Source organism: Triticum dicoccoides, chromosome 1B (genome assembly GCF_002162155.2).
Source record: "Triticum dicoccoides isolate Atlit2015 ecotype Zavitan chromosome 1B, WEW_v2.0, whole genome shotgun sequence".
NCBI lineage: Eukaryota > Viridiplantae > Streptophyta > Magnoliopsida > Poales > Poaceae > Triticum > Triticum dicoccoides.
In genome coordinates, this window is record NC_041381.1 from 243,931,461 (window position 1) to 243,946,469 (window position 15,009).

A 15,009-nucleotide genomic window follows, 5' to 3' on the forward strand; every position below is an offset into this window, starting at 1 on the left:
CAAGCTTGAGCATTATATTGCAACATCTTCAATTCTTTCGCCGTCGCTTCACGATTCGATTCTCTTCCATCCTCTAAGTATTCACCTTGCAAACCAATACGCACAATAGCCCAAATGGCGGGGTTATGACCAAGAATATGCATTTTCATCTTATGCTTCCAACTAGCAAAATTAGTACCATCAAATTAAGGACCTCTATGGTGGTAATTTTCCTCGCTAGACGCCATACTCTCCTAGGTTGTGAAACCAAGGCTATGATCACCAAAAGCTAAGGAAATTAAGGCCAATGGAGACCAAAGCTCTGATACCACTTGTAGGATCGAAAGTAGGTCTAGAGGGGGGTGATTAGACTACTTGACCAAATAAAAATCTAGCCTTTTCCCAATTTTAAGTCTTGGCAGATTTTAGCAACTTAGCACAAGTCAAGCAATCAACCTACACATGCGATTCTAAGAGCGTAGCAGTAGAAAGTAAAATATTGCATATGAAGGTAAAGGGAAGGGTTTGGAGAAGGCAAATGCAATGTCGACACAGAGATTTTTGGCGTGGTTCCGATAGGTGGTGCTATTATACATTCGCGTTGATGGAGACTTCAACCCACGAAGGGTAAAGGTTGCGCGAGTCCACGGAGGGCTCCACCCACAAAGGGTCCACGAAGAAGCAACCTTGTCTACCTTACCATGGCCATCGCCCACGAAGGACTTGCCTCACTCGGGTAGATCTTCACGAAGTAGGCGATCTCCTTGCCCTTACAAACTCCTTGGTTCAACTCCACAATCTTGTCGGATGCTCCCAAGTGACACCTAACCAATCTAGGAGACACCACTCTCCAAAAGGTAATAGATGGTGTGTTGATGATGAACTCCTTGCTCTTGTGCTTCAAATGATAGTATCCCCAACACTCAACTCTCTCACACAGATTTGGATATGGTGGAAAGAGGATTTGAGTGGAAAGCAACTTGGGGAAGGCTAGATATCAAGATTCTTGTGGTAGGATTGGTATATCTTGGTCTCAACACATGAGTAGGTGGTTCTCTCTTAGAAAATATGTAGTGCAAGTGTAGGCACGTTCTGATAGCTCTCTCTTAAATTGAGAAGGGGCTCGAGGGGTATATATAGCCTCCACACAAAATCCAACCGTTACACACATTTGACCCAACTCGGTCATACCGAATAGATGAACTCGGTGAGACCGATTTAGTTCAAAATGTGAATGTTAGGAATCTCGGTGGGACCGACATGATCAACTCGATGGGACTGATGTGCTAGGGCTAGGGCAAAACCTCATCTCGATGAGACCGATTGCATGAACTCGGTGATTTCGATTTCAACAATGAGCAAACAGAGAGTTAGTCAGGCAAACTCGATGGGACCGATCGCTCATTTCGGTGAGACCGAAAGGTTACGAAGGGAAACATAGAGTTTGCAATGAGAACTCGGTGGGACCGATGGCTCATTTCAGTGAGACCGAAACGTTACGAAGGGAAACCGAGATTTTGCAATGAGAACTCGGTGGGACCGATCTGTCTAGGGTTTCTGGCGGTGGCTATGTCAACTGAACTCGGTGGCTCCGGATAGATCAAATCGGTGGGGCCGAGTTTGGCTTTGGGTTTTGGACATATGTGGAAATGAGAAAGTGGTTGAGGGTTTTTGAGCAATACCACTAAGCAATTTGAGCAACTAGACCATTAGGCAACACCTCATCCCCTTTTAATAGTATTGGCTTTCCTATGGACTCAATGTGATCTTGGATCATCAAAATGAAAATGAAGAGTCTTGAGCTTTTGCCAATCTTTGTCCTTAGCATTTGGAGAGGTCCACATCTCTAGTCAATGCCATGCCAATCATTGAACTTTCTGAAATATTTAACTTGAATTGATATTAGTTCAATGAGCTATGTGTTGTTATGAATTACCAAAACCACTTGAGGATTGGTTGCACTTTCAACAATGCCTTTTGATCTATTCAATACTACAAGTTGCAAACCCTTTTATTTTGTGTTCTAGTTTACTTTATATTTTCCTAGTGTGTAGTCGAGTTAAACCCCCCTTTATTATCATTCCATTAGGAACCGATATAATAAACTATTTCCAAACTAATGTCTGGGTGCGAACGTAGCTGTGTGGATGACAACGTTGTTGCGGGGTTTGTAGTGTCATCCTATTCGCTCCTTGTGGGATTCCACACTTACTTATCATGAAATTGCTACAACACCACCCTTGCAGGTCATCAAACATTTTATGGCACCATTACCGAGGAGCATAGCACTTGATGTTACCTTCCAACTCGCTCATAGTTTATTTTGTTAGTTGTTATTTATCTTACTGTTTTTACTTTAGAAAAAAAATCTACTCATCATGTCTTCCAATATGTCTATATAGGACCACTAGAGACTTGCAAGATAAGAGGCAATAGAGGGAATGTTGAAATCCTTGGTACAGACACTGAAGGAAGTTATGAAATTGGTCCAAGTATACTCGATATGCCGCACATTAAGAAATTCACAGGTTATTGTATGGAGGATCCATATAAAAAATTGAAGCAATTTGAAGATTTATGTGAGACTTCCAAATTAAATGCCTTTACTCATGATGAAATGGAACTTAAGCTTTTCTATCATGCATTGTCTGTCGAGGCAAAAAATTGGCTAGTAACTTACCCAGCAGGTACTTTTGACACTTGGGAAATATTGCCTAGCGCAACCTTGGATCGCTTTTTCTCACAAAGGAAGACTTATGGAGCAAGGTGCATGAGCGTGAACTTCAACCAAAACCAGGTGAAAGTCTTGTTAAGGCTTGTCGAAGGTACCACTCTCTACTGCATAATTGTCCTGATCATAATTTGCCTTCATGGCTGCTATTAAATTTATTTTATGGGGGACTAGATAACGAATGTAGAAGAAATTTAGATCTTGCTTCGACATGAGCTTTTATAGACAAACATGTTGAACAATGTTGGGAATTGTTAGATGAAATCAATGAGAATCATAGCACTTGGGGAATAGATAAAGGAGGTGGAGGAGGAATATAACTTGATTATGATCGTATTAAAATCTACTCCAAGTGCAAAAATGACAAAAACGTGAGCGAAAAATTTCATCTTGATCCTGACACTACTTGCAGTTTGTCAAAATTTATACTAAGCATTTGCAGGTAACAAAAGAAGGATGGGAGTATTACACCAAGCAAACAGAAACACCGGTATCATCCATTGATACTTCTTGTGATATACTTAAAAATACAGCAAACAGGTTGGTGCATGACATAGTGAGAAATTTTTATCCTAGCATGGCACACAGGAAGAAATGTGTTGATGAAGTTCCACATCCAAGAAAAACATGGCTGCACCATGCCAATAATAGTTGATGTTTGCAAAATCGATATAGCCTCAAAGGATGATGAACCAGATGGAAGTAAGAAGGTCTACAAAGAGCAACATATCTGACATGAACATGTTGTTCAACTCCACAACAAAGATGCGATAATTGATTGGATGCATGATATGGTGTACTCTATATACAATTATTGCATAGAGCTTCTTCACGATGAAGATCACTTGGGAGAAAAGTTTGAAGAAAAAGATAAGTTTGAAGGTCACGGAAGACGAACGACGTCGTACTTGCGCCATCATAAATAACCTCTTTGATATACAAAAACAAGAGTATGATGATAACTGTACTTTGGATGAATATGATGCTAATGATGTTTACATGCAGGAATGTCACCCTCAAAATGAGGATGACGAATATTTAAGGAGTCTGGCATTGGCAATCATGATGGACTAGAAGTGAAGCCTTGCACATCTACAGTAATTCTTTGCTATGCATTTTGTCATATGGTGCAAGGAATCCTATGGGAGAAGGGTGCATTCTCTGCTTCAAAAGAGTATTCTGAAGTATTTGCCCACAATGACAGCTAAGGTAAAAATTCAAAGTTTATATATATAGGACAGAGCTATTGGCGTTTCGATGCCGAGGCTCATCTGCACCCGGTTAGAAAAAAAATCGTAAAAAATTCAAAACAAATTCAAAAAATTCCAAAAAAATTTGCGCGATAGAAAATTTGATGCGTGAGGACCGCTACAAATTTTTAAGTTATTTGGACATCTGAGCAGCTCTTAGCAAAAAACACAAATCGGGCCAAAACAGTACATAACAGTAAACATTTTTACAGACCCCTAATTTGTCTTTTTTCTGAGAGCTCCTCAGATGTTCAAATGATTTGAAAATTGAAGCCGACCTCACGCACCAAATTTTCTAACGCACAAAAATAAATTGGAATGTTTTGAATTTTTTAGTATTTATTTTGATTTTTTTCGTCAGCTGGGGTGCAGATGAGCTGAGGGCAGAGATGGATTTTCGAGAGCTATTGTTACTGACGCGCGCGATACAATTTCGCGAAACCGGCCCACTAGCGCGAACCGGCACCGACCGAAAAGAATAAAAATGAACCCACCGTGCACGGCCCACCAACCCCGAACCCACCCACCTCCAGCGCGCCGCCTCCTTTCTTCCCCGTCGGCGCAACGCTTCCTCCCTCTCCCGCTAGCGCCGCCTCCTTCCTCCCCCCGCCGCGCGCCGCCTCCTCCCTCCCCCGCCGCGTAGGCAGGAAGGGGAAAGGGGACGAGAGGAGCGTGAGGGAGGGGGTGAGCGAGAGAGAAACTAGATGAGGATTGTGATTTCACAAATAACAGCCTGTCTGTTACAACGCCCCTCCTGGGGTTAAGTACCCAACACTCGGCCACACACGCACACCCAGCTGTCACGCACGCACCCACTACCCTTGGCTGGCCAACTGGCAGTCACGCGGTGGTGCCTGCACTACCGTGGTGACATTCTCCCCTCCTTGAGATGGTGCTCCCTCCTCTTGTGTCTCGTCTTCCCAGATGCTTGCGTGTGGGTGACTCTGGCGAAGCACCTCATAGTCCTCCCATGTTGTCGAAGGTGGCACCGTGTTCCAAGCTACTTGCAACTGAATCACCGGTGCATTGCCCCTTTTCCTCATTCTGCGATCCACAATCTTCACTGGTACAGTCTTGTCTGACGATAGATCAGCAGTGACTGGCAATTCAGAGAACACAGGACTGTAGTTTGGTGTGAATGGCTTCAGTTGGGATACATGGAATACCGGATGTATGCGGCTATCCCCAGGCAGTTCCAGTTTGTATGCAGAGGGACCGATCCTCTCGAGCACAGAGAAAGGCCCGAAGAACTTGAATGCTAGTTTGGGACAGGGGCGACTTGCCACTGATTTCTGAACATAAGGCTGAAGTTTCAGAAGAACTTTGTCTCCGACTTGGAACACACGTTCCGTTCTGTTCAAATCCGCAAACTTCTTGTGCTTGATCTGCGCGCGAGCCAAGTGTGTGCGCAGCTTCTCCTGATGCAGGGACCAGTCCCACTGTTCACCGTCCGGCAACGATGGTTGTACTGCCGGCCAAGTGGCCATACTTCCTTCATTGGCTTCCACTCCATATAGTGCTTTGAAAGGGAAACAACCCAGCGATGAGTGAAAGGAAGAATTGTACCAGAATTCCGCAGAGGAAAGCCAGCGGCGCCATTGCCGGGGGGTGTCGTGGACTGCACAGCGCAAGTACATTTCCATGCACTGATTGACACGTTCACTCTGGCCGTCAGTCTGCGGGTGATAAGCTGTTGAATAAAGCAGTTTGGTGCCCGCGCCTGCCATCAGTTCACGCCACAGCGCACTGGTGAAAACCTTGTCCCGATCGCTGACAATGGATTTTGGAATGCCATGAAGCTTGACGATATTGTCCCAAAACATGCGCGCCACCTGCGTCGCGGTGAATGGGTGCTGTAAGGGCACGAAATGAGCAAATTTGGTGAAACGGTCGACCACCACCATTATCGCATCATACCCTTCGGATTTTGGTAATCCTTCGACGAAATCCATTGTCAGGTCTTGCCATGGTGCAGTGGGGATTGGTAGTGGAGCTAGCTTGTCCGCTGGCTTGCGCAGTTCGTGCTTGGCTTGCTGACAGACTTGACATTGCCGGACAAAGTCGTCGACATCCTGCTTCATGCCCCTCCACTCAAAAGCCTTCTTGACGCGGTGGTAGGTTGCAGTGGCACCTGAGTGTCCACCCACGGCGCTGTCATGCATTGCGCTGATGAGCTTAGTGCGCAGAGCTGTGTTGGCGCCGATCCACAGTCGGCCCTGGCGACGAATGAGTCCACGGTACAGTTCATACTCCTCCTCATCCGGGCTATGCAACGCCAACAGCTGCAGTCGTTCTTGAGCGTCTGGATCAGTGACATAGGAATTAGCTACCTCCTGGATCCACGCGGGTCGACAGAGAGACAAGGCGTGGGCGCTGAAGTGGCTGCCCACGCGGGATAGCGCGTCTGCTGCGCCATTGTCGATGCCGCACTTGTACTGAAATTTGAACTGCAGCCCCACCAGCTTTGACATTGCGCGGCGCTGGACGTCCGTCACAAGCTGCTGATCACCCAGTGTGCACAGGCTCTTGTGGTCAGTGAGGATAGTGAACGCCCCGCGCTGCAGGTAGGAGCGCCACTTGTCCACTGCCATCATGACCGCCAAAAAATCCTTCTCGTAAGTGGAAAGTTTCTGATTCTTCACCCCCAATGCCTTGCTGTAGTAGGCGACTGGGTGCCCTTCTTGCATCAGCACAGCGCCAATGCCAGTGTCGCAGGCATCGGTCTCGATGGAGAAGGGCTTGTCGAAGTTAGGGAGAGCGAGCACTGGCGTGGTGATCATCACCTTCTTGAGCGTGTCGAAGGCGTGCGGTGCGGACTCCGGCCACTCGAAGCCCTTCTTGGTGAGCTGCAGCATGAGGGGCTTGGCGATGATCCCGTAGTGTGGCACAAACTTGCGGTAGTAGCCAGTCAGTCCCAGGAATGCACGCAGCTCCGTGGCGTTGGTTGGAGTAGGCCACTGAGCCATGGCTTCTGTCTTCTCTGGATCAGTCGCGACGCCTTGTTTGGAGATGATGTGGCCAAGGTAGTCGATATGGTCTTGTGCAAAAGAGCACTTCGACATCTTGGCGTAAAGCTGGTGCTCCCGAAGCAAGCTGAGGACGAGGCGGAGGTGTTCCAGATGTTCTTCCAGTGTCTCACTAAAAACCAGAATGTCGTCAAGGAAGATTATGACAAACTTACGTGTATACTTGGCAAAGATTGCATTCATCAAGCATTGAAATGTTGTTGGCGCATTCGTCAACCCGAACGGCATGACGTGGAACTGGAAGTGGCCGTGGTGTGTCTTGAATGCGGTCTTGTGTTCATCCTCTTCCCGCATGCGAATTTGGTGATAGCCTACACGCAGATCGAGCTTGGAGAAGAATGCCGCACCGGCCAGTTCATCGAGCAGCTCGTCCACGATCGGCAAGGGAAATTTGTTCTTCACCGTGTTGTCGTTAGGGCGTCTGTAGTCCACGCAAAATCGCCAAGTCCCATCCTTCTTCTTCACTAACAGAACAGGAGCAGCGTAGGGACTGATAGAGTGCGTGATCACCCCAGCATCGAGCATCTCTTTCACTTGTCGCTCTATTTCATCTTTCTGCAGTGGAGAATAGCGATACGGTCTGGTGTTGGTGGGTTGAGCCCCTTCTTCCAAAGTAACTGCGTGATCGTACTGCCAGTGAGGGGGTAGGCCAGTGGGATTGGCGAAAACATCGCCAAACTCCTCCAATAGATCACTGATCGGTGTCAGCGATGGTATGCGAAACTTGGGTTTAGGTGGCTACATTTCCACCATGGCCATTGCCCAAATGTCATTGCCTGCAATCAGTTTGCACAACTCAGCTGGTTGAACTGCCGCTAACGTTGGCGTCGTCTTTGGTCGAACACCTTGTAGAGTGACCAGTTCCCCGTCGTGGGTGAAGGAGATGAATTTTTCTTACCAGTGGCACGTCATTGGGCTGTTTTTCTCCAACCAATCCATGCCGAGGATGCCGTCATAGGCGCCCGTGTCGATTTCATACATCTGTGTCGAGAAGGTGTGACCCTACATCCACCATTTGAGGTCAGGGACCTGGCGCGAACAGGTGAGGCGATCGCCGTTCGCCACACGCACATCCAATGTGTCGATCTCCTGTGTAGTGGCGCCGACGCGCTCGACAAAGGTCTTGTTGATGAAACTGTGTGTACTCCCAGAATCCAGCAGAAGCAGCATGACCTGATTGCCCACCAGAGCGCGGAGACGGATGGTACTGGGTGCCTCTGAGCCGTCCAGCGCGTGTGCTGATATAGTGCAGCACTCCGGAGGAGGAGGAACTGCTGGTTCCTGCGGCTCGAGCAAATCCAGTGCGTGGACGGTGTCGTCGGTGAGCACTTCTCCGTATGCGCCCACCTGGATCGTGAGCAGTTGCGCTTGTGGGTTGCAGCGGTGCTCCCGGCTGTAACGATCACCACATTTGAAGCAGAGCTCGTTGGCGCGGCGAAATTCCTTGAGTTGGCGCTCGCGTGCATAGTCGTCGGGCTGTTGTCGTGGTGCCGCGCCTGGTCGTGCTTGTGGCACCGGAGGTGGACGGCCTTGCGGTTGCGGTCGTGGCCGCGCCCGCGGTGTGTTCAATTCTTCCTCCTGAACGCGGGCGAGGATTGACGCGCGCGTGATGCTTGTTGGAGCCTGGAGGCGCACGGCTGCACGCAATTCGTCTTTGAGGCCCAGCAGAAACTGCGTGATGAAGAACTTGGTGGAGAGCGAGGGATCCAACGCCAATAGGTGGTACATGTGGCCGTCGAACGCTTGACGGTACTCGCTGACGGTGCCGCTCTGACGGAGTTGCAGAATCTTGTGCATCTCCAGCTCGAATTCGTCGGCGTCGAATTCCTCGATGATTGCTGCACAGAACGCCTCCCATCCCAGGCCACCATGTGTTTGCCGAAATGCTTGTAACCAATGTGCGGCTTGGCCCTCGATGTACAGTGTTGCCGTCGTCACCCAGCTTGATGGTGGTACCCGGTAGAGATCGAAGTAGGCGCGGCAGCGACCCAACCACAGGTACGGAGCGATGCCGTCGAAGCGCGGAAAATCGTGCTTGGGAGGCTTGATGTAGTTGTCGTGGTGTTGCTGGTGGTGGTGGCGCGGCTCGCTCTGCTGTTGAGACGGGACTTGCAGCAGCGGTGGACGCTGGTCGGCGAGCCGGGGGGACGGGGGCGGTCCCTGATGCTGCTGCTGTGCCGATGGGTGCCGCAGAGGAGGCGGCAGGGGTGGAGGTGGTGACGGGTTGAGAACAGCAGCCGATCCCGATCCGCGCGGTGACGGCGACCTCTCGAGCGCCTTGCGCGTCTCGTCGACGTCGGCCTGCGTGAGATCCACCTGTCTGGTCAGCGCCCGCAGATCTTGCGCGACCTGCGCGTTGAAGGCGGCCTGCACCTCCAGTCGTTTGTCGTTGTCGATCTTCTGCTCGTCGAGGCGAGCGAGGACTGTCTCCATCAGGGCCTTGAGCGTGCTGGTGTTGTCGTCCATGGCGGACAGCAACTGCCGCGTCTGCACCGAGGGCTTCGATGGTGCCGTTGCTCCTCTCCGAGCCGATCCAACCCCGCCGGGGATTTTGGGCGATTTGCCGGAGCAGATCGCACCCGCGACGGTGGGTGTTACGGATCAAGACCAAGAGGATTTGCGGAGCAGCGGAAAAAAAATTGTGATAGGAATCGGTGGCTCTAATTACCAATTTGTCACGCCCCGATCGGGATCTGGAGGATCCGAGTAGGCAGGAAGGGGAAAGGGGACGAGAGGAGCGTGAGGGAGGGGGTGAGCGAGAGAGAAACTAGATGAGGATTGTGATTTCACAAATAACAGCCTGTCTGTTACAACGCCCCTCCTGGGGTTAAGTACCCAACACTCGGCCACACACGCACACCCAGCTGTCACGCACGCACCCACTACCCTTGGCTGGCCAACTGGCAGTCACGCGGTGGTGCCTGCACTACCGTGGTGACATGCCAGCCTCCTCCTTCCACCGCTGTAGGGCGGATCGCGCCTCTCCTCCTCCGGACATTCGGCTCACCGCCCCTCTCCTCCTCCCGATGACGCGCGCTGCCCTCCTCCTCCCCCCACGCCGGCGGCCTCCCTCCACGCGCGCTGCCCTTCACCCCCCACGCCGTGGACCTCCTTCCACCGCTCCGGCGGCCTCCTTCCAGCTTCCTCGTCGCTCGTGGTCGGCAGCTTCCTCGTCGCCGTCCCAGTGCTGTTTGTGGGACAGGAACAGTGTGTGTTGATGCCGAGCATAACACAGAGGCAGGTTTAGAGATTTTGTTTTTGTTGTAAAGTTCAATTCATCTGCATGCATAAGTTCGAATATTGTCGTGGAGCGAGTTAAGTGTAGCTTCGTGAAAAAGTGTGGGTTTTTATTAGTAATTTGGCAGAAGGTGTGCTTGATTTTGTGGAGCTTTATACAGAAAAATTATGTTTGTGCATTATATACTTTCCATACCTGCAATTCAGGTGAAACCAAAAACAAGTTCATACTGTGGTTTTGATACCACAAATAGGAGCACAAAACCATAGGAGCAATTTGATCTGATGCTGCCACTTCTTTTCACTTGTATCTTGATGCTGCTTAATTCATCTTGTGCTAATTCTGTGCACAAATTAATGCTCTATAGGTGCTTGTCGAAATGCGGATGAGGACCAAATATTTTTCTATTTGGTATAACGAGAAGAGAAGGAATTACCTTTTTTGAGAGCTACAGGTCATAATGCTTGAATTCTTATATGATTGCATCAGTTCAGACCCGAAGATACAATAATTTAAGAGTTCAAGTTTCAAAATTCTGTAAGTTTATATATATCACCTAGATAAGTTCAACGAAAAACTCTTCATGTTTAGTGCATGTGCTGTTACAAATCTGAATACATACTCGAAGCAGAAAGTGTAACATAGGGGAAGGAATGAGGTGAGCCTTGGTCTCAATTGATTTGAGACATGCATTTTTTTTAGTATCAGCACCGTGGCTACCCATTCAAGTAATCACAGTCCTACAACAGCTATGGTCTTAGTCAAATGTTTCAGAAACGTGCAGTACTACTTGTAGCCTTCACACTTTGTCAGGGGGAGGTGACTAAAGCTCCAGTTTGCAATTTCACTAGACTATCTGGATTTCATTTAGTGTTTAAAATTAAATACTTTCTTGTCCAATCATGCTAGTACCGATGAATATCGAGTTGATTGAAAATTTTAGTTGATTCCTGATCGACCAACCATCCTGGAACGTGTATGAGGTTGCCCTCATGGCCACGGGGGACATTTCACTTGACTTTGCCTGCATCCAAGGTTCCAGCCTTTATGTGTGGTCAAAGGAAGGTGGATACTGAAGAACCTGCAGGGTAGGTACAGCACAGGGTAGTTGAGCTAGAGAAAATTATACCTGTTGCCAATCACAATGACGATTTCAATTGTTGTTGGGTCTGCAGAAGGTGTGGGTTCTCATGTTCGTTAGCACAGATGTTGGCATATTTATGATCAAGCTCAATCCTTGACAGCTTAAGAAGGTTTACGAGCCTGGGTTCTACTTGAGCGTCCTACCCTACATAAGCCTGTACGCTCCAGGTACGATACTGACCCTTGCTTGTCTGTTCTCATGCATTTTTCTTTACAACTTCTGAATGTTGTCAATGCAATTTTATGTATGCTAGTGAAAACTGAATAAGTATTAAGTGACATGGAAAAACAGAATGTAACTTTGTTATCATATTGTACTTGTTAAGGGCCATGACGTGCATCGGTCATATTGCTAAGTGTGCACACGAACATGATGATCTTGTTTTAGCCTGTAACCTTGGGAGTTATTACTAGCACATACCTTAACCAAGTGGAATGCTGAGTTCAACTATTGGTTATTAGTTTTGAGCATCGTATCTTTTCAGATCTTGGCACATTGTTATTGTTGTGGCCAACTGATCTCTTGAGTCGTTTAATTTCCGTTGAACGGTTTCCGTACAAATTGTGCAAGTCATTATAATCATGTGTTCAGTGCAAATTCTAATTTTAGTTCAATGCAATTTCTAATTTTACTTTAGTTCAATTCTTATTTTAGTTCAGATCAGTTTCTTATTTTAGCTCAGTTCAGTGCTAGCTATTTGGAAGGTTTATTCTTTGGTTGGAAAATTTCTTTCGTTTTAGGAAGAATTTGATGCTTGTTGAGCTACTGGAATGGGAGTCATTTCTGTAGTATCGTGTATGTCACTGAACAACAAAAAAATTCACATGGTGGATTAGTGGTGCTAATCTGTCTCAATTCAACTAGTTAAAACGTCTCATTATACCTAGATATGCTAATCAGTTTGACTGTTTCAGTTCAACCGGTTAAATCGTCTAGGTTCAAATATATTTATTGTGCCAAGAACAAATATTAGTTAATCCTTCTTCCACTTCCTCCACAAGAAAGTGAGCTTTAAAAGTTTTTGTGTTTCCCCTTGCGTAAAAACTCATGGAACAAATTCTACAGACCTGGCTAGTGTGAACTTCGAAATAGAAAGCATTGTACATCAGGAAAAGCTGTCGCAACCTCCCCACAGCGCCGCCTCCTTCCAGCGCGCCGGTCCTGCGTCCCCACACGCCTCCTTCCAGCGCGCCGGTCCTGCGTCCCCACACGCCTCCTTCCAGCGCGCCGGTCCTGCATCCCCACATGCGCCGCCGCCTCATTCCAGCGCACCGCCGCCGCCGACCAAAAAATGGTGGCGCCACGGCGGCCTCACCCCACGGTCTCCTCCATCGTTGCATGTGCGCCATCCTCAGTCCAACCCCATGGCGTCGGGGTGATCGTGTTTGTCGCGAGCAGTAGTTCGGACTTGGGCATGGTTGTGCCTCAGCAGTTCAGAGCTCGGATGGGCGGCAGCAGCATCCTCCCAAGATCGTCACCGGTGGACAAGCCATTCAAACAGGAGCCAGCAGTTCACCTGCGCGGCCCGATGTCAGCTGATTCGAAGAGACCAGGTCTCTTTCTCTCTCTCTCCTCTGCTAATTCATCTCCCATGCCCTTTGTTTACCTCCCTCTCATTCTACCAGCCGAGATCAGTGATAAGCACATAAGATGTTTGTGTTTATGCCTGAAAAATAGTGTTTTTTCTTATGATTTTTACATGGCTTATTGCTGAGTAGTTCAACTATGCCAAAGCTGATCGTTCGAGTGTCTATATAGGCGTAGTTCAAAGCTGATGGCTCTTGTGTGTGCAGGAGTAGTTTAAGAGGACAGAAGCTGATGGTTCATCATGTAAAAAACAAAAAAAGAGGAGGAACTTGAGCTCTGCTGGTATTTGTTTTCGCTCGTGGCCTACTCCTGCTTCGTTCAATCTAATGTTGCTTCTGTGCAAACAAACTCTGAACTTGAGCTGCCTGCTGTGGCGTGCGAGTGTGATGTTCTGAACTGAATGAACACCTGCATTCTGTACAAAACAAAGAGGAGGAACTTGCGCTGGTGGTGCATCCTATACAAAATAAGAGGAATAACTTGAGCTGCTGTTGGTACTTATTTGCACTCGTGGCTTGCTGCTGCTTCATTCAATCTCATGCTAATTCTTTGCACAAATTAATGCTCTGTAGGTGTGTTATGACCGGCTTGTTAGGGGCTTAGCCCAGTTAGTTGTGGCCCAGTCTATCTTATCGTTATTAGGGGCTTAGCCCAGTTATCGTGGGTTCGGCTCCTCTGCGGTACGGTTATTACTGCATAGGTGCTGTAGCTTCTAAATCTGCCGTTCATTCCAAACGAGTGGTTCTCCTTACTCCCCTTAATTATCTTATTATTAACAGGAAAAAACACCACGCCGGCGTTAGACGTTGCAACTTGCAACGGCAGTTCTCCGCCTCCAAGCGCCAGCCAGCACGATCATCCACGTAGCCGTGTAGGTGAAGTCAACACAACGGCGACATCGTCGGGGTCCAGGAGCTCCCCCGACCTGTAGTTGTACAGGACCTGTAGCTGTAGGACTGAAGCACAAGATCCTCAGGGAAACCATGAGCATCGCACGTCCCTGAAGCCCAACTATCGGTGGCTGGAGCATGAAAGACAAGCAACAAGGTCCGGTGAGGCCTCGTTAAGTAGTGGCAAGAAGACTTGCTCTGCAGCTTCTATGCAACTCTACGACGCCCGAGCAAGTTTCCGGTGTCGTGCTTTCACTTGCGCGGCTGGGCCGGCAGCCGCAACCAAGCCGGCTGGCGTATGGAGCTTGAGGAGCCAAGGGCGGGATAGCCCCTGGACTCCGACGATGTCGCCACCGTGTTGACTTCACCTACGCGGCTACGTGGATGATTGTGCTGGCCGGCACTTGGAGGCGGAGGACTGCCGTTGCGGCGTATAACGCCGGCGTGGTTTTCCCCGGTTAATAACAAGATACTTAAGGGGGAGGAAGGAGAACCACTCGATTGGAATGAACGGCAGATTTAGAAGCTACAGCACCTATGCAGTAATAACCGTATTGTAGAGGAGCCGAACCCCAATCTGATCAAGCAAGCAAAGAAGCAATCATAATTGCTCGGCTTCCTTAGAGAGCCGGAATACCTAACCCTAGCCGCCTCCTTCCCTGCACCATCTCCCTCTCAGCCGCCGCCTCCTCGCGCACGACGGCGCCGAGCCACCGGCGGCTGCGAGTTCGCCCACGACCAGCTCCCTCCTTTCCCTACAACCTTCGGCCTAGACCAGTTTGGTATTAGGTAGCTCAGTTTTGATCATGTCTTCGCCGTCGCCCACCTCGTCGCTTTCGCTGCCGACCGGCACCACCGCGCCGCTGCCCATCACCACTGCGCCGCTGCCCATCACCACTGCGCCGCTGATCTCCTCGTCCGCGCCGCTGCTCTCCCCATCCGCGCAGCTGGACTCCACCGTCGGCGCCTCCATCGGTTAGATGCCTCCCTCCACCGCGCCCCTGCCGCCGTCTTCACCCCGGAGCAGGTCACCGGGGTCCTCAATTACTAGGTCACAGTGGTCCAGGGGATCCGGCTGTACTTAGCCAGCCCCTACGGTCCGCCGCCACCAGCCCTGCCGTGGTACCCGTCACTCGCGACGGCTTCTGCGGCGCTCGCGGGGCC

At 49.2% G+C, this 15,009-nt stretch overlaps 1 long non-coding RNA gene across 4 annotated transcripts; it reads left to right on the top strand.

The window, feature by feature from the left end:
• The first annotated feature begins 9,832 nt into the window (after window positions 1–9,832).
• On the top strand, window positions 9,833–13,456 carry LOC119330147. Of its 4 annotated transcripts, none has more exons than XR_005159931.1 (4): window positions 9,833–10,227; window positions 10,592–11,312; window positions 11,400–12,921; window positions 13,162–13,456. It is a non-coding gene; the product is annotated as an uncharacterized LOC119330147 (long non-coding RNA). The 4 variants fall into 4 exon arrangements; XR_005159930.1 differs by having other exon boundaries at window positions 9,836–10,227; window positions 11,400–11,535; window positions 12,434–13,456; XR_005159926.1 differs by having other exon boundaries at window positions 9,836–10,227; window positions 11,400–11,535.
• The last annotated feature ends 1,553 nt before the right edge of the window (window positions 13,457–15,009 follow it).